Genomic DNA, 27,944 nt, shown 5'->3' with positions numbered 1-27,944 from the left:
TGTTTCTCCTCTGCAGGGCCTGTCTGCCACCCCACCTTCCTTGATGCTAGCTGATTATGGACTGAAACCTCTACAGACTGTGAGCTAAATAAACCTTTTCTCCTTTAACTTTGGGTGTTGGGTATTTTGTCTCAGCAATGAGAAAAGTAACTAAGATAGCAGAATTCTGGGATTTGGCCCTAGCCACTGCACACCTCTGAAAATCAGGCCCTTGACTGTCCCTCCAACCCACATCATCCTGGAATATAGAACATGGAGCTCACCACCTGCAATCTCCAGGTAGTACTTGAATTGCTGAGCAAACACTTGCTATTGGCAAAAGTACAAAGCTCGGTGCGTCCAACAGGAAAAACTAAACACAGAAGAACAGCATCAGCTGGGTGGGGTGGGGCACAGGAACTTTGAGGAGACCCTTGTGGCAGTGGCTGAGGTCGAGCTAGGGTGGGTCCTGGTCACAAGGGATGGAGAGGCGGGGACCGAGGACGGTACACCTCTCATCCCATGCCTTGCTAGTGCTGTGCCTCTGGAAGGACTCGGTGCGCAAGCTAACCATGGATGTCTCCCTGACAGCCCGCCTTGCATCCTGTGGCCAGTTGCTGCCACATTCCCGAGCGATTCCCCATGAGACTCCTGGACACCACCTTGTCTGTGCCTGGCTGACGTCTGAACGCACCCGTGGGCACTGAGCACAAAGCTGTCACCATTTACCTGATGTAGAGGGAATAGATGTAACTTCCAAACCTGCTAGGTATCTGAAACTCAAGTTCATGTTCTCTAAAATCGAAGAATGAATTCTAGGAACAATGGACATTAAAAGTAGGAAAAATTTCTTAAGAGAAGGAAAGCTTCTAAGAGAGACAGAAGGGGTACCAGAAAGTGAGTTGCCCCCTCACCCAACTTCTCAAAGGTGTTTTATGGGACAAAGCCACTAGGTGAGCCGGGTTCAAGGTGGGACAAAACTATAGTCAACTAGTAAGATTGCAAGTACAGTTGCTTGGGTAATACTGATCCAATGACAAATCACAAGGTGGACAAAACTATGAACAACCAATAAGATTATGATAAGTATAGTCACTTAGGTAATATTGATTAAATGGGGATCCAATGGGGACACAAGTCACGTAGCAAGTGTACAAGAAATGACCAAGGTTTTTCAGTGGTAAGGGGTGGGTCAGGGATTTTTCTTGGAAGATCCTGGTCCCCCACCCAGGTGATTGATACCTATTTAGAATATCAATCACTGCTATTCATCCTTAGGGAAAGCATGTGGGTGTGGTAGTTTCCTCTTCTTTTACAATGCTGGCCTTCTTTGTGTCTTGATTGTCTTTCCTGTTGGCTTCTCAACTGTCCTCCATGTTGGTTCCTTAAAGGCCGGCCCTATCTAACTGCCTACAAGATAGCTAATTAACTTACCTATCTTCAATATACCTCACACAAGTTCCTGCGTAAGGTGCCACCATGTCACTAGCAAGCCCCCTCACCTTCTTGAGGCTGTTCTCTTCTTTAAATCAGGACTGACATCAATAGGAACCTTCCTACCCACCTGGAGGGTTTTGAGGAGCCTGTCTTACAATGACAAGGAAAGTACTTGGAAGATGGCAACCTTGGTTATTAACTCATTTGGAAACCTTATTTCTTTCTATCCTGAGTCTTTCATAGGAACGTAGAACTGACCTGGCCCATTGGGTTTTCTTAATTACCTTTCCCTTATCTTGATTCGTTTTTTCTGTATTTTAAATTCATCTTTACTTCCTACATCTTAAAAAAGACATGTTTGCCTGTGCTTGCACGTTTCTGCTCTGTGGTTTCTAAGACCTGCTGTATGTATACAGACTTAGAATCCAGATCTAGATACGGCCTGTATATTCTGATCTGAAAACACTTAGCATTGGGTCATTGGTGAAAATAACTTCAGGTACTTTAACCTTTGCATAATATTATTTATCTTTTTTATAAATAAAAATCAGTATATAATTGAGATTATTCAACTCTATGTAATTTAACTCCTACATTAACTTTTTGTTATACTGTAACCTACATTTTTCATTTAATACTGTGTTATTTTTCATATCATCTGAAAGCTTGTATGTAAATGCCATTCATAATGAACATTTTTCTGTTTAATAGCCTACATCATATTTTACTAAATTATCCTCTGCAAAAGCTGAAGAACTACAAAAGCTGTTAGAAATACGAGTTATGTCCAGTTTCCACTATATTATATAATTAGTACAATGGAAATCTTTCCTCTTAAAGCTGGGTCTGCTTTTGCTTTACCTACTTAGTAGATATCTAAGATAGGAATTCTGGGTCAGAGTGTATAAACATTTCCAAAAACTTCAATTGATGATGGTAGAAGGGGTAGCATTAAAATAGTTTGGATCATTAGAGATCTCAACAAACAGGTATGATCAATATCTGAAAAGGAAGATAGAAGTGTGGCAGGGGAATCTTTTAGAGTTTTAGGGCCTTGTTCTGATTTTTATACTATATAATGATTGTTATATTAGTATTATTACAATATTTACACGTGACATAATTATATACTTTAGAGTCTCAGTTTTGGATATTTGGATCTCATATTTGGATGCAGCTTCACTCAGTCTCTTCAAATAAAAGTCTGGGAGAGTATCTGGCAGTAGGAGTGACTACTGCTTCCTCCGAGTGCAAAGTGGGGCTACTGAAGCACTAATTGACCCAGGGTCATCACCGTTCTTACAACTACAGAGCTGACTAAAGAGTCTTAGAGATGTCCATCTAAGACCCTCACTTCACAGTTGAAAAACTGAAGCTCAGCCAAACTAGTATGGTGGTTTATAACCTTCACTGCTATAATTAATGCAGGTTTTTAAAAATCCAGGCTCTATCCTCAGATATTCTGATATATGTAGTCTGAGGTAAGACTCAAACATCAGTGTTACAAAAAATCTCCTTAGGTGACCTTAATATGAATTAGGGTTGAGAAGCTCTGGTACAGTTGGAAAAATATAGGCCTTATAGTCCTCAATATCTGGTTCTGATCCCACCTTTGCTATTTATTGGCAGTGTGATTTTGAGTTAATTAATCTCTTTGCTCCTCAGCTCTCATTTGTTAATCGTCAGTTTGATGTGAGGATTACATTTAATAAGATCTAATGTGTCTTCCAAGGTTCCTGTCCCATGATTGGCATTCAAAAATATTGGGTCTAACAGTAATTCCATAGCTTGCTGAGGGCAAAACTAGAAAGCCAGCCAAACCATGCTGCGTAACCAGAAGGCATTTAATAAATGCCTGTTGATGCTTTTCATAGCATAATCTTGGAACATGAATATGCATGTTTCTGAGAAAGTTCTAACTCTATTGTTGAGTTGATATTAATCAGGAAAATAAAGCATTACCTTATAGAAATTTATCTCACTTATTAGGCATTAATTTGCCTCCAATTTTTAGTTCTTCAGCTATAAAGGAACCTGTTTTTTATTCTGGTAAAACAATTATGATTGAACTGTTAGAAAAAAGATTTTTTACAATTATATAATTGTAAGAAATGTTTGTGCAACTTGTATAATGTTAAGGATATATATCAGTTAAATTGCCCTTTTGAAAGAACATGAAAATTGTAAGACCCTCTCCCCTATGAACTAACATTACTTCAGTTTTCATTGACTTGAACCTAAAGATCTGTACCATAATATTTTCTGTCTCTACCCTGTGATAGAAGAATTAGAGAAAGTTGGATTTAGTTTCAGAGGCCCTGTGATTGAAACCTAGCTCTGTCATTCACTGGGTCTAAACCTTGGGTGATGGTTCTTTCACCCTTTTACCGTCTGGTGAATGTAAGAGCCTATATGGGATGACCTGACTTTAGCACAAAATGAGTCTAGAACTGTGATGCTGATCCAAAAGAATATGGTCATTAAATATTCATTAAGCACCTGCTGTTTCTTCAGTCCTCAGTAAGAAACCTTGTGGGAATTATAAAGTCCTGGCTTTTCCGGAAGTGTCTTGCAGTTTCACTAGAAGAGATGCATCCTACATTTGAGGAGTAACTAGGGACCAGTTTTTACCTAACAGCTGTGATAAGTTCAGCCCAAGTGACTCATGCAAGGAATAAATGGGAACATTTAAGGGATGACAGTCACAGAGAAATGGAGGGAGTTGAAATTTAATTTTCTGTCTCTTAACACATTATTTCTCTTCAGTTTCTGACACGAAGTTCTAGATAGTAATAACCTGAAACAAAACTGTTTTAAGATACACAGAGCAACACATTTTCCTACCAGCACATTCCAGCCCTTGAACTGTCCATGCTCTAAATCCCCACCACTCTGTCCAGTTTCCGGCAGCTTTTCCCAAGCTTCAGGCATTTCCCCACCCCTCTTTGGACCTTGTGTGCCTCAGGCAGTTTGGGATAGAGCCCATACTGTGTGGAGGATGCACAAAGGGGGCACAGTATGCAAATGGTGATTAGGCAGTGTGGCAGCAGGAATGTTTGAGCTGAGCCTCACTGATGAACTCTGGGAGGGCACGTTCTGAACTGTGAGTCACTTCCTTTGGCAGAGGTGAGCAGTGATGAGACTAATAGGCATTTTTGTCTAACCCCATCCTAAGAACAACTCACAAAGTACTTCAATTTGCCATTTATAACATTCTCTTCTAGCAGCAGCAAAAGAAACAACAGTGGCAGCCCATATATAGAACTTCAGAAGTAAAACTTTGTGGATCATGAAGATAGAAGAGGAAGTTTGAGAGACTCACAATGAAATAATTTTAAAAGGGCTGGCTGTAAAAGTTGATTTGGAAACTCTTAAAGCATTGGAAATGATTTCCTTAACAGAAGGAAAATTGACCAGGGGCATGAGTGTTTCATTTTTCAGATGAGAAGAACAGCTTTGCCAAGAGAAAGAGAATGCCTGCTCTAATCCAAGTCCTCAGTGCAGCCACTGATTCCCTTCGTGTTCTCATGCAATCATTTGTCTCCCTGGGTCTCAGTTCACCCATCTGTAAAATGAATAGTTGGCCCAGGTAAATTGTAAGGTCCTTTCTGGTTGGAACATCCTGATTCTAGGCATCTTAAAGATTGCTAAATTATGCACTGCTCCATCCAGAGAGATCTAATTTTTTGTGAATGATGAATAAGGCACCCTCATTGACTTTCTGATTAAGTAGAACTCAGCACCTCTGTGCACTGTGCTGTGCTGGGATGACAAGTCTCTGCCTGAGGGATGACAGCTATTTTGAGGCAGTGCTGATTAGAGATAAGGTGTCTCATTTCTTAGCCAGACTCTGGCCCTGACTCACCCAAAGTTCTCAGGCTTACAGCTTAACCCTTGAAGGTTGGATACAGGCTAAATTATAAAGTCCTGGCTTTTCCGGAAGTGTCTTGCAATTTCACTAGAAGAGATGCATCCTACATTTGAGGAGTAACTAGGGACCAGTTTTTGTAAGTTCAGCCCAAGTGACTCATGCAAGGAATAAATGGGAACATTTAAGGGATGACAGTCACAGAGAAATGGGGGGAGTTGAAATTTAATTTTCTGTATCTTAGCGTATTATTTCTCTTCAGTCTCTGAACCCTTCTGCTTGCCTCTGAAAATGGTGCCCAGCACACCACTTCTGCCACTCCAGCTTTATCTGTGTGAGAAGATCCTTTGGCCTTCCCTGCTTAGTGAGCATCTCTGGAGTGCAGCACCTGCCTATACCCTCTCTCCTTGACATCTCGCTTGTTGGAGTTGTTTTTTGCTTTTTTCTGTTACTCAGAGTCTTCTGAATTATACAAAGGAGATCAGCTGAGTAATCCTCTTAACAGCAAAGAAATCCAGCCACCTCCTTCTGTGGGGGGATGGAAGTGTTGCAAGATGTTTGAAAGAAGTGCTGGACAAAGCTACAAAATTCTTTGCAATGGAAAAGCCCAGAACATGAACAACACAAAAGACCACTGTAGTTATATATACTGCTTGGAAAGCCAACAAAATTAAACTACAAGCCCGGCTTACCCTGACGTTTTTAATTTAAAAATTTTTCTTCTCAATGTGATTTTTAGAGGGTATAATTTTTTTATTTTTTCGGTACCAGGGATTGAACTCGGGGACCTTGCACTTGTGAGGCAGGTGGCAGAACCACCCAGAAGGTGTAATCTTATAAAATGCTTGAAATCCACGCCCCTTCCCCCCATTTATTTACAGTCTTGGTGTATTATCTTTGATTGATTTGTTTATTTTTTGACTTGGCACGTTGAAAGCACCCTGTGACATCTGACATGACAGGACCGAGGCCATGGCTCGGGCAGCATCAGATTTTATACAGTTGCTCTTGTTCTAACAAGCTAGATGCTGAGGTGAGTTTAAAAAATTCACTCATAATCCAAAGAAACTTTAGAGAATTCATGTCTTTTAAAAAAGTATGGACCAAAATCCTATTTGTGGTTTGTTTTTTTTTTTGGTACCAGGGATAGAACTTGGGACCTTGCACTTGCGAGGCAGGCGCCAGAACCACTGAGCTAAATCAAAACCCTTTCTAATGAGAATAATCACACATCTGATTGTTTTGGAAATTAAGGTTCTTGAATTTTAAGTTTTCTTAAAAGTAAGGGACATAGGGCTGGGGATTTAGCTCAGTGGTTTCGCTGCCTGCTGCGCAAGTGCAAGGACCCGAGTTCGATTCCTGGTACCAAAAAAACCCAAAAAACAGTCAGGGAGCTGAATGGTATGAGAAGTAAAACCCAAATTGGGTGAAGGAGGCTAAGTTCTAGTTTGGGCTCTGTTCCTACCAGCTGTGTGACCTTGCAAAACTCTCTTACTTCTCTGAAACTTGTTTTCCTCATTCATTGTATAAGAAAGTTGCACAAAGTGACCTTTAAGTCCCTCAGTTCTGATATTTAGAAGCAACTTATTGTTTGGAATACTTTATCTATCTACTACTTTATCTTTCTTTTTTCTTTGGCACCGGGGATTGAACTCAGGACTTTGCATTTGTGAAGCAGCCACAGTGCCACTGAGCTAAATCCCTGGGCCCAGGGTTCAACTGTTTTAAAAAAATCAGTGGCACTGACCATCACTGTACATTATGAAGCAGTTATGGGGGTCTGTGACACTTCGGTGCTCTATTACACCAATTGTAGGGTATGGTGTAAGATTCAAGATTCCATTTGCTCAGGAAATGCATATGAGCACTTGCTGTGTGGCAGGCTGTGTGCTAAGCATCAGGATACAGATGTGAATAAAACCCAGCACCTGCAAGGAGCTGTCAGCAACACAGAGGAGAGAGGCACATGAAAACTCTTTTTTTTTGGTACTGGGGATCAAACTTGGGTCCTCGTGCTTGCAAGGCAGGCGTCAGAACCACTGAGCTAAATCCCCAGCCCTGAAAACTCACTTTAAAAAGATAAATTATTTACATGTTGAATCCATTAGACTCACAGATTCTTTTTTTTTTTTTTGGTACCGGAGATTCAAACTCAGGACCTTGCACTTTTTTTTTGTATATCCTTTTGTTGGTACATTTTAGGTGTACAATATAATGACATTCATCATTGGAAATTTGCACCTTTACATACTCTACTGGTTCTTATTTTTTTCCCCTTCCCCTGCCCTCCCTTCAACCCATCCATCCCTCCCTATTTACAAAGACTTTGTTTCCTTTTTTTCATTTTCTCATATTAATTCCATTCCCTTCTTTCCTTTCCCCTACCCCTCCCACTTCCCCTTCCCCTTTGCCCCTTTTCTTCCTATTTCATATTATCTATTGCACCTTTTAGTCCTTATTTACACTTTCAGTTTCTCACACTAGAGAAACTATTCAGTATTTACATGTGTGTCCTATTTATTTCATTTAAGAATATCACCTCAATGTGCATCCATTTAGCAATAAATGTCTCTAATTTCTCATTTTTGATGGCTGAGTAGTACTCCATTTTATTAAAAAAAACACATTTTCTTTATCCAGTCTCCAGTTGATGGGCATTGGGGGTGTTTCCAAGATTTAGCTATTACAAATTGTGCTGCTATGAACATGGGCACACATATATCACTGTGGTATGATTCTTTTAATTCTTTGGGGAAGAATATACCCATCGGGGAAAAGCTGGGTCAAATGGGACTTCCAGTCCTAGTTCTTTGAGGTTTCTCCGTATTGATTTCCACAGTGGTTGCACCAGTCTACACTCCCACCAGCAGTGGAGCAGTGTTCTTCTTTCCCCACAGCCCCGACAGCATTTGTTATTGGTTGATTTCATGATAGCAGCCATTCTTTCTGGAGTGAGGTGGAATCTCAATGTTGTTTTCATTTGCATCTCTCAAATGACCAGTGATGTTGAACATTTTTTCATGTATTTATTTGCCATTTCTACTTCTTTGTGTGCAAAATGGCTGTTCATTTCAGATGCCCATTTTTGGATTGGGTCTTTAAATTTGGGAGGTCTGATCTTTTTAAGTTCTTTATAGATTCAAGATAGTAGACCTTTATCTGAGGAACAGCAGGTGAAAATTTTTTTCCACACTGTGGGTTGTCTTTCACACTGCTGGTGGTTTCTCTTGCTGTGCAGAAGCTTTTTTAGACTCACAGATTCTTAATTACCAAGTAATATACCAAAGAGACATTTTTATTTGACCCCTTTTGTTCTTCATTCACACTTCAGAGTCACTGGGTGAGGGAAAACTGGGGTCTCCTAATGATTGCTTTTAATGTTTTATCATGGAAATTTGAAATATGAGATAGGGAGGAACCGAGAGAGAGGGAGAAAGAGAGAGAGGACCCTTCCGTTAACATTATCCAGCTTTCAATAATTATCAACTCGTGGGCTTGCCTTGTTTAATCTGTACCTTCCCCCAACTCTGGACTATTTTCAAAGAGAATCCAAAGACATCCCAACATTTCATCTGTAGACATTTAAGAATGTGTTACTGAAAAACAAATAGCAAATAGCAAATAGATTTTGCAGAAGGAAATACATAAATATATTTTATCCTCCTTTTTCCACATGCAGCCCCCATACTGCTTTTTTTTACACAAATGATAATACACAATTCTGAGTATAGGTGGCAATGTATTTTGAAGATCATCTCCCATCACTCTGTGAGGTGCCTATGTAGGCTACTGAATACAGAAACTATACATTATTCAATCAACCTTCTATTGCTGGGGATTTAGATTGTTTCCAGTCTTGTGCTGCAAGGAACACCCTTGTAATCCATCATTTTGCACATTTGTGACTCTCTCTCTCTCTCTTTTATTTTTTCTGCAGTACTGGTCATTGAACCCAGGCTCTTTACATGGAGCTGTATCCTTAGCCTTACTTATATTTTTAATTTGTTTTTTTTTCTTATATTTTTCATTTTGAAACAGGATCTCACTTGTAGCTAAGTTGCCCAGGCTGGGCTCCCAGAGGGCTGGAATTACAGGCACCATCATGCCTGACTACACGTGCACATTTCTGAAGGGTGCATTCCTAGCTGCAGCTCATGGGATTAGCACAGTTGGGCCACTGAGTGTCTGTCCTTCTTCCATCCCAGGATGAGACCTGGCCACTCTATGCCCTTTGGCTTCCAGTCCCCTCAGTGAGGGGTGGTCTGACCCCTGGTCAGCAAGCCCTCCATTGTGAAAACACCAAGGCGTGAAACTTCTGAGAACTACACAACTGTGATTCTGGAGCTTGTTCAAATAAGTTATCATTTACTGACAGAGGCTACCAAATCCAATAAAGGCAAGAGGCCCAGTGCAAACAAACAAGTGACTAGAGCTGACCCAGGAGGACAAAGGGGTCACCATGGAATGAATTCTAATTAAATGCTCCCTCACCCCACTACACCCCTGGCCATTAACCCCACAAAGACCCACACAGACAAACCTAAACAAATCGGTGCTGAAATATAAATGAAATGTCCTTTCAAATTATGGAACATGGATTGACATAGAGCAGCTGGTGTCAGTGCCCAGGTACCAAGGAGAAATGGATTCATGTCTGCCTCTCTGGTTCCCAGTGAGCTCTTATTTTCTATTTCAGTCACCCCAAGATCCACTTCTCTGAAGACTGGGCTCAGCTGGATCTCCATGCTCCCTGGAAGGAAAATTTCCAAGGGAGACTAAGGCCCCATCATTACCTGCTGCCCTCTGCTAATGTCCCCATGAGGACCTAGGCTGGGGAGAGTTGCTGTTCCCCACCAGCCCCTCCCTGTCTCCTGTCTGGCAGAGCTTAGCATCTGCATTGGTTTTTGTCAACACTTACACAAACCTCACCCTTCCTCCCTGGTTCTGGGCCTCATGGCTTTGCTGCAGATCCCTGTGGTCACTCCTGATTTGGCAGATGACCACTGCATCAGGTCCCGGAGGTGTCTGGCCATAGAAGAAGGGTCCTGGATATGGGGAGCTCCCAGAGCAGGGGAGCCGATTCTGTCCACACCTGATAAGGCTGTCGCCAGAGGTAAGGTCGGAACCCAGCAAGCAGCCAGCCCGGCCCTGGGAAAGATAACCTGAGGATGCTCTGGGTCCTTTGCAGGCTCCCTAGAAGGAAAATACCCACATGAGTGGAAAAGCAAACTCTAGGGAAGAAGTAAGGAACAGGGAGTGGAAAACAGGCCTGGGAGGGGCTACCTGGAATGCAACACTGGGAGTCTCAGCCAGGGACCACCTCGGCTGCCTTCCGCCCACACTCATTGCCTTTATCTCCAAAGTGGCAGGCATGGAGGGGAATTTTATCTCTTGCTTCCTGTATCTCAGATGCTTGAGTTGCTGGAGAGTTGTGCATCGCCATGGGTTTATTTACTCCCTGTCTAGACCTCTCACTCCTGGAGGGAGTGGGAGGCTTTCTCACAACCTTCATCAATCTTCTTGTTTAGAAAAATAGATCTTTAATAAATTCTTGCTAGTTCATGGCTTAAAAACAATCATGACATCATTTCTTGGGTGAAATTTGGTTTGGACCATAATCATGGGTACTATTGATTAACTGCTGAGCAGCAGACATCGTGCATACTCTACCTAATTGAACCTCTCTGCAGGGTAGGCATTGCCTCCATTAAACCTCTCTGCAGGGTAGGGATTGCCTCCATTTGGTGGGGGAGAAAATGAAGTCTCAGGCTGAGAATTGTGTTCAGGCTCATACAACTTCCAAGAGGCTGAGCTGGGATTTAAATCCTGGTTTGCAAGACTGCAGAGCTGAAGCTCCTTTCCTTTAGCACCAGATGCTGCTTCCAAGTTGAGAAGGAAAAACACTAAGGTCAGAAGCAAAGCACTGCTAGGAAACCAAGACTTGCTCCTCTCCTGCTCATCTCTGGTGATTGTGAGCCTGTGTTCAGCCCCTGCACCAGTGCCTTCTCCGAGTACCACGTAAAAGGGCAGGCATCCACAGACCACTGTGAAAAGTCTAGGGCAGGGACCAATGGACACTTGGTTTTGCACATATCAGCCTCTTCTGGGAGGCTCACTGGTGGCAGTTACTTTTCTCATTGGTGAGACAAAATACCCAAAGTTAAAGGAAGAAAGGTTTATTTGGCTCACAGTTCGTTGAGGTTTCAGTCCATAGTTGACTGGCTCCTGGGCAGGTTGGGATGCAGATAGCATTATAGAGGAGAAGCAGTTTATGGTAGGCAGAAGGTAGCAAAACAAGCAAAGGACCTTAGCAGCTTTTTTCTGCCCCTTTTATATTCTATCTAGACTTCTGGGATTAGGATAGGGCCAAACCAATCAGTGGACTGATTTAGTAAGCACTTATCCGTAATCCTAGCACCCTTAGGGCTGAGGATTTAGCTCAGTGGTTCCACCGCTTGCCTTTCAAGCACAAGGACTCGAGTTCGATCCCCAGTACCTCAAAAATAAATAAATAAATAATAAATAAATAAATAAATAAATTGTGTACAATTGATTTATAAAAAAATACTAGCACCCTTAATCCTAGCATTGCACCATGAATCAATCATCCACTGTAGATCCAGCCACCTCTGAAAAAACCCCACCTATGACCGAATGAGGCTTTAGGGGGACATCTAAACACAAGCCATAACAGAGTAAATTGTACACACATCTTTCTTACTCCCTTGGCATGAACTGTGCGTAGTTTGGTTAAAGAGACAGAGGTTTTTGCAAATATTGGCTAAGCTATTGTTGTTGTTGTTTTCCAATACTAGGGATTGAACTCAAGGCCTTTACAGTGAGCTACATCCCCAGCCCTTTTTATTTATTTATTTATTTTAAAACAGCAGCCATATTTTTTTTTCTTTTTTGGTACTGGGGATCGAATTCAGGACCTTGCGATTGCCAGGCAGGCACGGTGCCACTGAGCTATATCCCTGGCTTTATTTTGAGACAAGGTCTTGATAGGTTACTAAGTTGCCCAGGCTGGACTAGAACTTATGACTCTCCTGCCTCAGCCTCCCAGAATGCCAATATTACAGGCACGCACCACCATGACAAGCTTGGCTGAGTATTTCTAATAGCACTAAAATGATAATACATGTTAGATTCTTTCCCTTTTTCTAATACTGTGTAAGAGACTGTAAGTTGAGCAAGTTATTTAACCTTCTGAACTTCATATTTTCACTTTAAAAAAGGATATTAACTGTAATATGCTATAAAGTCCAGTGTGTAGCATACATTTGGCACATAGAAGGGCCTGAATAAATGTATGGTGTTGAAATACATGAAATATAGGGATCATCCTACTTCTTTTATATCCTCTGTAGCATGTACCATATTCTTCTTTTTTTTTTTTCTTTCGCATGTACCATATTCTGCTTTTTTTCCAGGTTCCTGTGGCATGGAGAACTGTTTTCTATCCTTTTACTTTCAGTCTATGAATATCTTTTTGAATTAGGTGTGTTTCTTTTTTCTTTTTGGTACCAGGGATTGAACTCAGGTCTTTGCACTTGCGCAGCAGGCGGCAAAACCACTCAGCTAAATCCCCGGCCGCATGTACCATATTCTGGACTTGGGTATGATTAATGAATATTTGTGATTTTTGAGGTTGCCTTTATACTTGAGAATGAGGACTTGCTCTGTATAAAAACATTAGCTCTGCTTAACCATGGAGAAACTCCCATTAAGAGAGCCTGTGATTTACTGTACAGTCCCATGGGGAGTTGTGGTATTGGAATTAATAATAAATATCTGCTAATTCTCTGCCTTTGCCCAGGCTTCCTTCCAAGATGTGATGTGGAATCCTGCTGTTTCTGTTCCAGATAAATCAATGATAATCTTCAACTCAGTGAGGGGCACATCATGCAGACACTCCTGTGTCAATAGGACTGCTAAAATCAGATTTCCTCGAACCCATTCACAAGAGGCTTTAAATTTGCCAGACTGCCTGCTGAGCCTAAAATGTTACATGCATGTGGTGACCCTGACTTGGTTGTTTCCATGAATCCTCTTTTCCCTTAAGCCATAGCTGACATTTCCAAGTCACACTGTGGGATAGGGCTTCAGTTTCTACATTTCCACTAATGGTCACTGGCTAGGTCCCACCTGTTTGCTCTGTGCCACTCACTTCCTGACACTGATTCTGCCCTAGTATGGGCATAGCAGGCTGGGGAAGGGACAGGGAGGATGGGCTGCAAATGCCCTCTGAGACTTCATGCCTTTTTTTTCCTTTCTCAGTGCCTCCTCTGGGGCACCTTTTAGAATTTTTTTTCTCTGACTTGTTAACTCATCCATTTGTTTATTCCTTTCTTTATGCATCTTCTTGTTAAAAATACACAAGTGGAACCCCTGTTACAAAGCAAGCATGTGGTGGCTTTCAGGGTACACAGAGAGGAGGTGAGATTTGGATGTGGCCTTTCAAGAGCTGGATGCAGGCAGAGAACAAAGACACAGATTGAAATACTTCTCCCACCCCCAAATGCTGAATGAGTATTTATTTCTAGGTGGGAGATCTATGAGTAATTTTAGTTTTTTAATTTTTGTTTATCTATGTTTCTAAATTTTCCTTTAATGAGCACATATTTGCATTTTTTAAAAGTTATTCGAAAGGCGAGTACCTGATGAACAGGTGCTAAGTGCACAGGGAGCCACAGATGGAAATTCTGGGAAGGTGGAGAGGGGGAGTGTTATCTCCAGCCCATATGGGACTGGAAGGGCTTTTGGAGAAGGTCACTATTGAGTCAGGCCCGGAAGTTGGAGTGAGGCCTAGTGAAGTAGCCATGGAATTGTCAGCTCACCACTTCTCTCATCTTTTCTGAAAACCTCCTCTCCCCCATCCAAGTACTAACCAGGCCTAGTTCAGAGTACTGTAGCTGTAGCCTGGAAATCTCTTTTTGTATCCTACAAAGAGCCAACTACTTTGACCTTGTCTTCACTTCTCTTTGCACTGTAGTGACACCTGACCAAGCACAGCCATGTTGATCCTTAGTTGGGGCTTTCTGGTGTAAGAATTTAAAGATTTAAATTCTTTAAATTTAAATTCTTAAATTTTAAATTCTTGCTTGGCTGTGTGGAAGGGTGTGTATGCACAGTTTTTCCTGCAACATGGAGGAAACCAGCATGACACAAGAGAGAATGAAGTGGGCAACTGGAGAGAAAAGGAGACAAGAGATGAGAGCAGGAAAGTGGTAGAATCTGAGCCTGACTCCAGTTGGTCTGGAATCTCAGCTACATTCCCGTTCACCCTGGCTCATAAGAGCGGTGTTCTGAACTTGCAGCCATTGTACACACCCCTGTCCCCTGTTTTTTGTAGTACTGGGGACTAAACCTAGGGCCTTGCTTGGATGTGGTAGGCAATGGCTTCATCAATGAACTACACACCATCCCATTTATTTATGTATTTTTTACCTAGAAGTTTAGTTTATTCCTCTAAACAATACTTTTCTTTGGAAAACAAGCCCCGTGGAGTTTCTGCCATCAAGTTACTTGAGTTTAACATGCTTATTTCTAGATGCCTAATACACACAGAACTGAAACTACAGGGTAGAGTTTTAGAAAAGTAGATCCTACAAATGAAAACTCAAGCTATTTTAACAAATATTCCTTTAAACATCAACATGTCTCAACACTTCAGAGACAAAAGATTTGTTCTACTAAGGAATCTGGTTTGATAACTAAACACTTTAGACCTCACAAAATTAACAGCAAGTTACATCTTACCACAAACATCTCAACCTGTTAAAATAAACCAAGATGAAACCAAAAAATTCATTGCTAGCTCTGCTTTAGTGCCTAAAGTATCACAGCATCTCTTAAAAGTAGAAAGAAATCTTATCTTCCCCTTAAGCAGTTATCAGGACATACAGATTTAAATGTTAACAAAAAAACCCTTGAAAATATATATTACCTAAGAAATGGACTAAGCTCTGCCTGATTCTTCAGCAGAACTTAGTCCATTTCTTCCATGCGTGACATGTTGTTGTCATCTCCTTCAAGGGGCGGCATCTCTTCAGTGACAGCGGCAGTGGTGTAATCAGCAGAGTGTGGTCTCCTCAGCGATACGGAGACCCAGCTTGATCATCCTGTAAATCCTGTTCACATGGGTGTGGGGGTCTTCGAGACAAGCCAGAGGACAAGAGTGGAGTTTCCTAAAGCAAGATGACCAGCTCCTTTACAGTCTCGTCATTCTCGTCAGCCTCGGCCTTTTGCCTCAAGGTCTCAATAATGGAGTGGTCAGGGTTGAATTCCAGGTGCTTCTTTGCTGCCATGTAACCCATCATTGAGTCACTCTGATTCCTTTCTATGTTTGCTGTCTAGCTGCATGGGCCTGTGACAATACAGCATGGGGACGTCACCAATTGGTGTGACACAATCACCTTTTCAACCTTTTTTTCCAAGATGTCTTTCATGATCTTTGCAGAGGTTTTGTCTTTTTCTCTCCAGTTTCTTTTTCTCCTCTTCATCTTCTGGAAGTTCTAAGCTCTCTGTGGTAACTGACACTAAAGTTTTCCACTCAAACTCCTTCAGTTGTTGGACACAAATATTCCTTGTTAATATTCCTTTTAAATATCCTTTTAATATTCTTTGTTGGACACTTGTCGATGGGCTCGATCCTATAGATCACTTCTAAGCCATGCTTCTGAAGCCATTCCACAAAAGCCGAGTTAGCTACTTGGCCCCTGGTTTCACCTGTGATATAATAGATGTGCTTCTGGTGCTCCTTCATCCTAGTGCAATAGTCCTTGAGAGAAACCATCTCGTCCCCAGAAGCAGATGTGTAGTACAGTAACAGCTCTGAAAGCTTCTGATTCTGAGAGTCTTCATGTATTCCAAGCTTTATATTCTTAGAAAACTGCTTATAGAACTTCTTGTATTTCAGTTCAACAAACAATTCTAAGCACTTTTTGACTAAATTCTTTCTGATGACTTTCTAAATGTTGCTTTGTTGCAACACTCCCCAGGAAATATTGAAAGGGAGATCCTCAGAGTCCACCTGTCTAATGAAATTCGGGTGTTCAGGGATCTGCTCCTCATAGTTATCCATTCTTTCTATTTTCAAATAGGTCAAAAGGACAAAAAGAAGTGGACAAAAAGAAGAGCTCTGAATTCCAACTGTCCTTCAATGGAAAAATGCTTCACCACCAGGAAATCCCAGTCATCGATCAAGCTCTTCCAGAACTAACTCTCCATACTCCTCGTTAGTAATATCAGGGGTTCTGGTCCAAATGGGCTTAGTTTTGTTCAGTTCTTCTTGATCAATATACTTTTCCTTAATCTTCTTCTTTCCTTGTCACCATCCTTCTTTTCTTCATTAGAACCAACATCTTCTATTTCAAGTTTGTCATCAGCCTCCTTTTCTTCTTTGTCTTTGTCTTCCTTTTTATTTTCCATTTCTTTTTTTTTTGTACTAGGGATCGAAATCAGGTCCTTGTGCTTTCACAGCAGGCGGCTAAACCACTGAGCTAAATCCCTGGCCCTTTATCTTTCATTTCTTCAGTCTCATCATCACCCACTTCTTTATCTCATTCCTTCTCCACAAAGGGAGTAATGGGACAGCCAACAAACTGAGAATATTTCTTCAAATCTCTTTTATTTTTCTTTCTTCCACGTACTTAGTTTGGTCTGCTTTCAGATGCAGGATAACCTTTGCTCCTCTGCCACGGAGTTCACCTTGTCAGTCCTCATTGAAGGACCTGCCTGCTGAAGGTTCCAGGCATACTGCTCATCATCGCTTTGCTTGGTGGTCACAGTCACTCTCTCAGCAACCAAGTGGAAACCCACACCTGACCGGCCAGTCATGGAGTTGTCAGTGCCAACCTGCAAAGCCTCCATGAAGGCCTTGGTCTCCAACTTGGTGATGGTGCTGAAGTCATCCATCAAGTTAACCCTGGTCATTCCGATCCCAGTATCCACGATGGTGAGGGTTCGATCTTGCTTGTTTGGAATAAGATAAATGTGCAGCTCCTTGCTGGAATCTAATTTACTGGGATCTGTCAGGCTTTCATACCTAATTTTGTCCAGAGCATCTGACGAATTTGGAATCAATCCCTCAGGAAGATCTCTTTGAGTAGAAAGTGTTGTTGATCAGTGACATCAACTGGGCAATTTCTGCCTGGAAGGTGAATGTCTCTACCTCCTCCTCCTCCTCCTCCTCCATGAGCTGGTCCTGGGTGAGTCTCCCCAGCATCTTGGCTAAGCAACCCATGGGATCTGCAACATAGCAGCTCTGAGATGCTGAAGCAACTGGCCCATCCCCTTTATTTATTTATTTATTTATTTATTTATTTATTTTTGGTACCGGAGATCGAACTCAGGTCCTTGCAGTTGCAAGGCAGGCAGCAGAAACACTGAGCTAAATCCCCGGCCCAGCCCCTTTATTTTTAAAATTTATTTTCAGACAGGGACTTGCTAAGTTGCCCAGGCTGGCCTTGAACTTGTAGCCCTCCCGCCTTAGCCTCCTGAGTAGCTGGGATTACAGGCATGAGCCTCCATGTCCAGCCAATGTACTCTTTTGAATATAGCTGTGGAAAAGTGAATAATGACAGAGGGAGAAAAGCAGAGGCTGTATGCAGAGAGCCGGGTTGTATGTTTTGGGTAGAGGGAGTTATGGAATGTGGATTGGGTTAATACGAGTGCTCAGCTGGAGAGGGTGCAGCGTTCAGCTTTTTTTGGCCATCAATAAGAAATTTACTTCCTTTTAAAAATCCAGGGCCAGGAATTTAGCTCAGTGGAGCCACTGCCTGCCTCACAAGCGCAAGGTCCTGAGTTTGATCCCCGGTAACCCAAAAATAAAATAAAATGAAATGAAATAAAATAAAAATCCAAATGCTGGCCTTGTCTGGAAAAATTTAACAGGTTTATTTATTTATTTATTTTTTTGGTACCGGGGATCGAACTCGGGTCCTTGCACTTGCACACAAGGCAGCAAAACCACTGAGCTAAATCCCCGGCACAAACAGGTTTATTTATAATGTTGTAAGGTTGAACTGCTGAAACTTGTTCATCAAAAAATTTTCACTTGCATTAATGCTTCACATCCCCACGTTTTATTAAAATTTCACACATGGATGAAAATGGAAAAACTGCCAATACTTGATTTCTGTCCCCTATTTTTCTGCTTGACAGTCATATACTTGGGTAAATTTTGACTCCATGGAGAGAAAATTTTTACATTCAGAACTGCCAAATACCAGGAAGAACAGAAAAAAATATTTTTTAGAATAAAATGTTTTCCATCGTACTGATTTTATTTTGTTTTGTTTTGTTTTTTAATATAGGGTCTCATTATGTAGTTCAGTCTGGGCTTGAACTCACTATGTAGCCCAGACTGGCCTCAATCTCATGGCAATCCTCCTGCCTCAGCCTCCCAAGTGCTGGGATTACAGGTGTGAGCCACCATACCCAGCTCATCAGAGTGGATTCTTAAACATGTTCTCCATGTATGCAGCATGCTAGTTGGATATATTTTGGCATAATTGTTACATGTTTGGCCTGGATAACACACAGGTTGTATCTTCAAAATGACCAACCAAATAGGCCTCATTTGCCAATCACAAAGCAGCAGTAGCTACACTCTGGAAGCACAAATCTGAAGTTCTGAGCAATTTCTTGCACCACACACAGAAAAGCGTGGTTGGGAATCAGTTCATTGAACTTCTAATAAGGTATAATTTCTTGAGTGCCACAATACCAGGCCTGTAATGATGAGGTTTCTTCCCCTGTCCAGTAGAGGTTGCCCCCTTATGAACACCTTTTATAGCCAGTTATTTCCTGGGTGCTTTTCTACTGGTTGATTTGCAGTCAGTTTGCTTTGTAAAGCCATGGTATAAAGACCTCCTTAACCCTCTTTCTTTTTTGGCAGAAACTCAGTGAGCGAGGGCCAGGATTCAGACTTTGAGGTTTGAGTCTTGATCCCCCTTCAGTAGCTCATGCTTCTCCCAGACTCTGTGAGCCCACAGCTCTCACAAGCTTCTAGAATTGATCTACTTCCTCCAACATACACTCCAAGGAAAGTAAGGTCCTAAACCAGAGTGCCTAAATGAAATCCAACCTTAGAAACAGAGGTGCTCTCTTCCAGGGATGGCTAGAGGTCAGGAGTGCAGGCCTTTCACCCTTTCTATTCCTTTTCTACCGCTTACACTAGATTTTAGCCTTTCTCCATGATCTGATCCTCCTCTGAGCTCCTCTGAGCTGTCAGTGTTCACTAAATGCCTCCTCTTCTCTCTCCTTCTGGACTAACTGTGGTGGGTCTACTAAGGGAGGTTAAGAACAAGAGGTGAGGATGGAGGACAGCCCTGTATCGGAGGGTGGCAGTCAAAGGAGGATGTCGAGGGCTAAACAAAAAGACAATAGAGACTTGTGTGATTTCATAGTACATGGGGGCTGAGAGGTCAGTGCCTCAGAGGGGGCAAAGACAAAGACACTCCGAGCTAACCATTCTTTATTGGGTACACACAACAATTGGAGGAAGTATCAGGTGACTTAGGAGGTGGTGGTAACCCTATGTTGATGAGGATTTTATGTTGATGAGGATCTTAGGTCACTGAGGATCTTATGTTGATGAGGGCAGTAAGGAAAGGATTCTTACAATAGGTAGAAGGAGATAGCAGGCTAATAAAGAAGTTATTCTTCCCCCAGGTGAAACCTTTCTCTTTTAACCAGCAGGGTCCTCAACTGATGTACTCTTGCCCTTGAGCATCACAGTATCAGGGGACCTTTGAGGCCTCAACTTGTGACCAGAGGCAAAACGGAATTGTTTCCGCATGCCATAGCTGGCTCACAGGCAAGGTGACATTGGGCCTTCGCTATAGCTGTACTTTAATTATGAAATGATTTCCCCTCCAAATTTATGTAGAATGGCTCTCGACAGCCCTGAATGATGGGCTCATTAGCCAGCACATCCTAGGAGCAAGTGAAAATCAACCACCTGGAATCACATAGCTCCTTGAATATAATCCTTTTCTGAAAGCTTTGCGGGGAGGGACCATCTCAGGAGAAAACAGGGAAGCCAGAGACACAGAACTCAGAGCTGAGTTCATGCCTCCAGCCCTCTTGTTTTACAGATGTTCCAAGTGAACCAAGGACATTCAGCTAGAATCAGGGCTGTGGATGAATTCAGTCATGCCACATCCTGACAACTGGCACCGAGTAGTAATTTCAGTCCCTCAGCATCTGCCCCCAGTTGTAACTTCTTGTCCAGAAACATGCCCAGGGAGAGTGCTTGGGGAACATGGGTGGCCACACAAGTCAGACATTTCTCTGCAGGGCACAGCACACTCCTCAGCCCAGATCGATAAGCCTGACTGCATCTCTCCTCCAGAGACAGGAACTGTGTGGACACACAAGTGAAGTAGCAGGACTCCATGGGCTGCTTTTGTTTTCTCATCAGCAGCTACCTTAGCAACAGCATCTGTGCCAGGGTCCAAGAGGAAGCGGGGCACCACCTATCACTACCCCCAGGGAGAGGTGACAAGCCTACAGGAAGAGCCGGCCTGGAATCAGGAGGCCTGGGCTACTGCTTGTACTCTGCTGGCCATTGGCTGCTGCCCGCCCCCCCTTCCAAATCACTTCACCCTCTGCACATATTGTGAGGCCAAGGACTCTGCAGCTGGTTCAAGGATGTTGCAGAGCACAGCCCTCTGCTTCCACTCTGGATGGCCATGGCACAGAAACTCCATCAGGAAGCAGCCATCCTTCAGCCAGTCTTCTGTGACTTAACGTTGTACTTGCCACCTGTGATGCAGAATGTTTGCTGACCAGGCAAATGATTAAGGTCCACAGGGCAAGTAATTGGCATGCCTGGCCTCTCCAGGATGGATATTTCTGTGAGCAATTAGATGTCCCTGCAGTGGAGTAGGAGGTAAACTTGGCATTGGTCCTTGAAGAAAGGAGACTGAGGTAGTAAAAAGTAATTATGAGCAGCTCAGCTCTACAATTATCTGTAATATTATTAACAATAATAAAAGTAATATGTGGTCTTTGAAACTTCTAGGGTACTTTCATATTTGTTCTTTTATCATTTTAAATATTTTGCAGTGCTGAGGATTGAACTCAGGGCCTCTTGTATAGCTAGGCAAGTGTTCTACTGCTGAGCAACACCCCCAGCTGTTCTTTTGTCATGTTCTCATAACCATCCAGGAAGGTATGCAAAGCAGACATTGCTACTTCCATGTTGAAGTGGAGGAGATGGAGCCATGGGAAGATTGAGTAATGGTCACTAATTGGGCACTTGAGTAATGGTCCAGCCAGCCCTAGACTTTGCATTATCTGCCTTTTGATGCCAGGACCTTTTTATCGGATGTGGCTTATGAGAGCTGTTAGGAAGCAGAAGCATCTTACAACCTTGTCTGTGGTCAGGATGCCTGGACTTAATACTTGTCAGAGCACCTCTCTGAAGAACAAAGAAAAGTAAAAGTTCATTCATTCAAGAAGTAATTTTATTGAGCACCTACTCTGTGCCAGGTTTGGAGCTAAGCACAGAGGACTCAAAAAGGAACAAGATATCATCTCCACTCTCAAGCAGCTCAATCTATTAGACATTTCCTCTAATTTAATTAAATCTCCCATGTGAGCAAGGAATAGAATCATCAACATAAGGGACCGGGAATGTAGCTCAGTGGCACCATGCCTGCCTTACAAGCGTAAGGTCCTGAGTTCGATCCCGGTATCCAGAAAAAAAAAAATCATCAACATGAGATCCTCAAAAGTGACACCCTCTACCCTTCAACCATTTTTGTAACCCTACAGAATCTGTGGGTGACATAGGAGAAAACACAGTTCTGCTTTTGCAGGAACAGGGAGCAGAGATGAAAAGCTTTAAGTGTATGCTGGCTGTGGGATGGGCCTGTGGGGAGACTAGAAAGACCTCATGGTATGGTGCAGAAGTGCTTCCAGGAAAGGTTCTGGGAATGGTGGACAGAGGCTGAGGGGCTGCCAGGGAGCTAGGGAGGTGGCTTGAGAACACACTGTATGGCCAGGCCTGAGGGCCATCCTTTGAACACACATACCGATTAAAGTCCTGGTTCCACAGATGGGGAGTTTGGGGTCATCCCTCACCACAGAGAGTCATTTTCTGAATTGATATGGTTGACTCTTAAGGGAAGAAGAGGCTTAAAGCTCCAAACTAGCTCAATAAGAGGGATTCCTGCCACTACAGCCTGAGAAAAGCTTTGTAGCATTTTACCTCTTTCCTAGACAGGCCCAATCATGCCTGGTTCTTTGGACAGAAAAATATTCGAAGGCCTTTTGAACTTTCTTAAAGCATCTTTTATCACGCAGAGAGGGGTCAATTTTCCACAAGAAGGGCCTAAATTTTCCAGGCTACACACTTTTAACTCACAGAAAACCAGCTGTAACTTAGGTTTCTTCTGTCCTCTGAAGTATTTGTACCCCAAACTTATGTGAGGGTTTAACTCCATGACCCTGTAGACCCAAGCAGAAGAGATTCAGAAAGGCCCAGGGCCCAGTGAATTCTTAATACAAGCAGGGGCATTGGAAGACAAATTAAGTCTCACACAGTTTAGTTTTAATGTGGCAAAGCAGAGCCACAGCCATGAGCCATAGCAGAGAGAAAGAAGTTGTTCTGCTTTTGAAGATTACCTTTACATGAGTCCATCCTTAAAACAGCAACAAAGAGGGGCCGGGGATTTGGCTCAGTGGTTTAGCCGCCTGCTGTGCAAGCGCAAGGACCCGAGTTCGATCCCCGGTACCAAAAAAAAAAAAGCAACAAAGAATTCCATAAGAGCCAGACCATTGGCACAGGTGGAATTGAATTATCCTCATGTTAAAAATGTAGAAAATAGGGCCAGGGATTTAGCTCAGTGGTTTCACCGCCTGCCTTGCAGGTGCAAGGTCCCAAGTTCAATCCCCAGCACACACACACACACACACACACACACACACACACACGCACTATATATATATATAGAGAGAGAGAGACACTTGGAACTTGGAAGAGGATTAACAATAATTTAATTCACTGACTTTTTCTTCAATGAAGAGTTCAAGGGTTCAAGGGGCTGGGGATAGAGCACTTGTAGAGCACAGTGGTAGAGCACTTGCTTAGCATGAACAAGACCCTGGGTTTGATCCTTGGCATCACAAAATAAACAAACAAACAAACAAATAAATAGTTAAAACTCAGGGCCTCAGGCCTAATAAGTATGATTAGCTACCATTTATTGACCTTGCTCTGAGAATCCAGTGGTGGGTAAGGATCTTGAATTAGTTTGGAGGGCTCTTGAAACAAAGTTCCACAAACCATGTGGCTTAGATAACAGAATTTTATTGTCCCACAGTCTTGGAGGCTAGAAGACCATGACCAATGGACTGGAAGGGTCACCTCCTTTTGAAGACTTAGAGGAAGGATATGTTCCACGCCTGTCTGTCCTAGCTCCTAGAGAGAGCCAGTGATGTTTGGCTTTCCTTAATTGTACAAGCACCGGTCTCTGCCTTCGCCCTGAGTGCATGACTGAATTCTCCGTCTGAATTTCTCCCTGTTATAAGGACTCCAGCTGTATTGGATTGGGGTCAATTCTATTGACCTCATCTTTGCTATTTATATTCTCAGAGATGTTATTTCTATATAAAGTTTTATTCTGAAATACTGTGCTTGGGATCTTCAACATATAAATTTTGGAGGACACAATTCAACCCATAACAGAAGTCAACCTACAATGTATCTGATCCTCACAGCAGGGCATGATCTGCATTTTCCTGGTGGGTCAGGCTCTGCAAGGCAGGCAGCCTAGAGGTGCCCAGCCAGGTGGGCATAAGCAACATGGACTCTAGGGCCACATGGCCTGGAGGGAGCCCAGCCTCATCTCCAGTGAGTTCACAAATGTGATAATTCGTTTACACTCCCTGTGCCCCTGTTTTTTTAGCTCTAAGATAGGGATGATGTGTGCTCCACAATTTCAAAATCTTAAAAGCTCTGAATACCAAAAATTGAATGTGTAATTCATCCAACAGCAAAACCTGGCCTGAAATACGAATAACCACAATTTATACAAAATCCTGTCTCTGGACCACTCCTCCCTACTCCCTGTAGTACTAGGAATTGAACCAAGGGGCTTACACATGTTAGGCAAGCACTCTATCACTGAGAGGCTGGATTCCCAGTCCTTTTTATTTTTTATTTTGAGATAGGGTCTTGTTAAATTTCTCAGGTTGGCCTTTAACTTTTTTTCCCCATTAAGTATATTGGTATATTTTAGGTATATAATACAGTTACATTCACCATTGGGCTCTTGTACCTCTATATGGCCTTTAACTTTTGATCCTCCTGACTTGCCCTCCTGAGTAGCTAGAATTACAGGCATGTATCACCATGCCTGGCAAAATTTTTAAACTGATACAAGGCTACTCACAGTTTTTATGCACCATATACATTTATAGACAAAGTAGCATGTTTGACTATAGGATTCTGTTGCAGATGCCACAGTGTGCATTGTATGACATTCTGACCTGCCAAACATTGCTGGCCTCCAGGGCTTTAGTAAGGGATTATGGACCTTCACCATATATATTACAGGGCAGTAATGAGGATTAATGAGTTAATATGTGTATAGTGCTTAGAATATTACATGGCACATAATAAGCATTATATCCATGTTAAATAAAATAATAAATGCTGTCTAAGGTCAGGGAAGAAGACCCTGTCTGGTCTTTGACACAGGAATATCTGACATCAGATGCCACTGGACACTTTCTGTGTAGACTGTGTTACCTCTATGACTCCAGGCCTGGGGCTCACATCCATTGGTCTATAAATGTACCTTATTGTCCACTACATTGAAGGAATCTCTACCTTCTGAGATGATTATTGACTGAAATCAGGTTCTGAATTTGTATTCCTCTGCTCTGGCTGCCATAATAAAATATTACAGACTGCATGGCTAAATAACAGAAATGTATTTTTTTGACGATCTGGAGCTAGTAGTCTAAGATCAAGGCGTTAATAGGGTTAGTTTCTTTTGAAGCCTCCTCTCCTTGGCTTGCAGATGGTCATCTCCTCCCTCTGTTCTAACGTGGTCTTCCTGTCGGAATTTTAGGACAATAGACCCATCTCCAGGGTCCTAACAGAGGGACTTGGTTGCCATCTGTCCTCTCAGACCAATCCAGGAGATGGGCAGCAGGGAAAGGCAGAAAAGGAGCTTTAACCAGCATGGTCGTGCTGGGAAGCACAGAGAGGTTCAAGATCTATCTGTATTTGAGAGGATGATAGAAATTTGGGGTTTTATAGAAAAGGGGAACAAAGGCAAGGGCTGGGGATTTGCATAGCACAAATAATGCTAGTCAGGTCCTGGTCTGGTGAGTCTGTGTCTCAGGACTGGTTCTTCGAGGTTCCAGAGAAGCCAGCATGGCTTGAGGGGGCAGTTTATCATGAGATGATGGCTCCTGCTTTGGGGATAGCCTCGGTTCCTGTCATGGGGGAACTGCTCCACTTGGTGGATGACATCATCATGGATTTATCTTCAGGGTTCTGCTTTTCCTGGAATCTGAGGTGGCTGCAGGTTTATGACAATGACTTAAGACTTCTAGACATCCCTCCAGGATAGGTCTGGAACTGGATATTCTATCTAGCAATTAGATGTCCCTACAAATCCTGAAAATCACTTTGGTGCTTTTATCTTGGTGTCTTCAATCCTGAAGGGGGATGAGATAGGCTAGGCAAATTTAGGGCTAATAAATTGTATTGATACAGACACTCTTTAAGTGATTAACAGGGCTATGTGCAGAGCTGATCAGGGATCTGACCCAAAGTTTTGAGGTAATAAAGGAGACATATATAAGATGAAGTCAGAAACACCAAGCTTTTATCCTACTTTTATTTACCCTTTGGGCTTCTGCAGGCCTGGCTTCTAGGTACCTGTAACATTCCCTTTATGTGTGTCTGTGTTGTAATCAACTCTTCTTTTAATGACACCAGTGATATTAGATTAGGGCCTACTGTAATGACCTCACTTTAATTTAATTACACCTTTCAAGGCCCAATCTCCAAATACAGTCACATATGTAGGAACTGGGAGTTAAGGCTTCAATATGGGAATTTGGTAGGGGGCACAATTTAGCTTGTAACACTATTTTTAGAAACTAAGTCAATTGCCACTCCTACCAGATGTATCCCATGTGCCTGCTGACTTGTCTCTGCCCCAGAGTTTTTCAAAGTGTGGTCTAGGACCACCTGCAATCAAATCTCTTGAGCCCTTAGTAAAAATCAGCCTGCTCCAAACCTGAGCCAGAATTTGGGGGAGGGGTCCACGAGGCCCTGCTATGGAGCTTGCTTGTTTTTTACGTTCATAGGAAAGTTTAGTTTTACTAAGGGGATTCAGGAAAAGCCAGGAAGCAAGGCAGCCCCCTGCCTACACCGCCCCTGTTGTCCCCAGGTAAGGGCAGCTGAGGGAAGAGCCAGAGCAAGCCAGCCAGCCCTGTGTGAGGTCTGAGTGAGGAGCGCAGTTCATCCTCAGGGGCTTCCAGCACCATCACCCACTAATTTTCTTGTTCAGAACTAGCTTCCTGGGCTTGACGAATGCCTGTCCTTGCCCCTTCAGGGAAGATACAAGGAACAGTGTTGATGCCAGGCAAGGTTGGGTTGGGCAGGGGGGTGGTCATCTGCCCAGCAACACCAGGGTATGGAATGCCTGCCCCAGCATGGAAGTGATAGGTCATTTCCCCATCCCACTGCTCCACAAGGGCTGACCCCACCTCTCAGAATGGTGTGAGACCTGATCCTTCAACTAATGTTTAAGAAACAGGCAACAGGGAGGCATTGTCCAGAGCCAAGTGCTGGACCAGGGAGCAGAGGTTGAGGTGGGTTCATGCAGTTCCGGCAGCTCTGCTCCAAAGAAGCTTCCGGTGATATCACATGGTATGGGTAACCAGCAGAGTCATTCAGGCTGTCTGCAAGCTGATATGGGGGAACAGAGCTGTCATCTGCATGAGCACAGCATTTCAACTACGTCAGGCAACCAGTGTGAACTCTGTGGAGTGGGTGTCTGCTGCAGGTCTATGCGTGTGTACACCATGTCCCATGCCTGTGTTATGATGGCCACCAGCCTCTCATGTAAAAATTCCAGCAAAACAGCTGGTGAGTGGGATTCAAATGGAAGTGATTTTCCTAGCACCATGACAACAAGACACCCTGGAAGCTAATGGCAATACTCCATCCCTCATCTTTCTCTACTGGTTCCAGCTTTTGACTTCTCGTTTCTTAAAATACTTGCCTGGCTGGCGATGAGGTGACTCACCTGCACTGGCACAGCAGAGAGCAGGTGGGAGGTGCTTTCTTCTGAACTGTCAGGAGCTGGTACTTCACCTGAAGTCTTTCATTTCACACACTGTTCCTGTCAAAAAGGAGACATCCTTGCTCTCTCGTCAAAGCTGGAGTTGTCAAAGAAAGCAGCGTGGTTAGGATGTGTCAAACTGTGGCAATTGTATTAAACAGAGTAGAGGAACCAGGCAGGCTCGACTGCAACTCTCCTCTTTGCCCTCAGATCAGCGCAAGTTAAGCAACGGTTTTGACTGAATGAATCATGGAAGTCAACTTGCAGAGTCACTCCGTGCCACATTTGTCCTCTGGTGGCATCTCCCTTGGAGTCATGTTCTGATTGTTGGGATT

General features: G+C 42.9%; 1 protein-coding gene and 1 pseudogene across 8 annotated transcripts in view; one reads left to right on the top strand and one right to left on the bottom strand.

Annotated features, from left to right (window-relative positions):
- Ccnl1 (cyclin L1) overlaps window positions 1–23,928 on the top strand; it is a 57,602-nt gene extending 33,674 nt beyond the window's left edge. For 6 of the 8 annotated variants that reach the window (XR_015440903.1, XR_015440900.1, XR_015440902.1 and 3 more), the window contains exons 13-15: window positions 17–15,576; window positions 16,390–16,523; window positions 16,959–20,114. The gene's annotated coding sequence lies outside the window, so the exon portion shown is untranslated. Of the gene's footprint in view, window positions 1–16; window positions 15,577–16,389; window positions 16,524–16,958; window positions 20,115–23,622 lie in introns of those variants that run through there. The other 2 variants (XR_015440896.1, XR_015440897.1) reach the window with 2 other exon arrangements.
- Window positions 15,275–17,492, bottom strand: LOC101723263 (heat shock protein HSP 90-alpha-like; annotated as a pseudogene).
- Window positions 23,929–27,944: the final 4,016 nt, after the last annotated feature.

This window comes from Heterocephalus glaber, unplaced genomic scaffold (genome assembly GCF_053883595.1).
Source record: "Heterocephalus glaber isolate CG9 unplaced genomic scaffold, H.glaber_assembly_v1.0 deba00001504, whole genome shotgun sequence".
NCBI classification, from domain to species: Eukaryota; Metazoa; Chordata; class Mammalia; order Rodentia; family Bathyergidae; genus Heterocephalus; species Heterocephalus glaber.
Note: the sequence above shows the minus strand (reverse complement) of the source record. Positions and strands in the feature narration are given on the sequence as shown.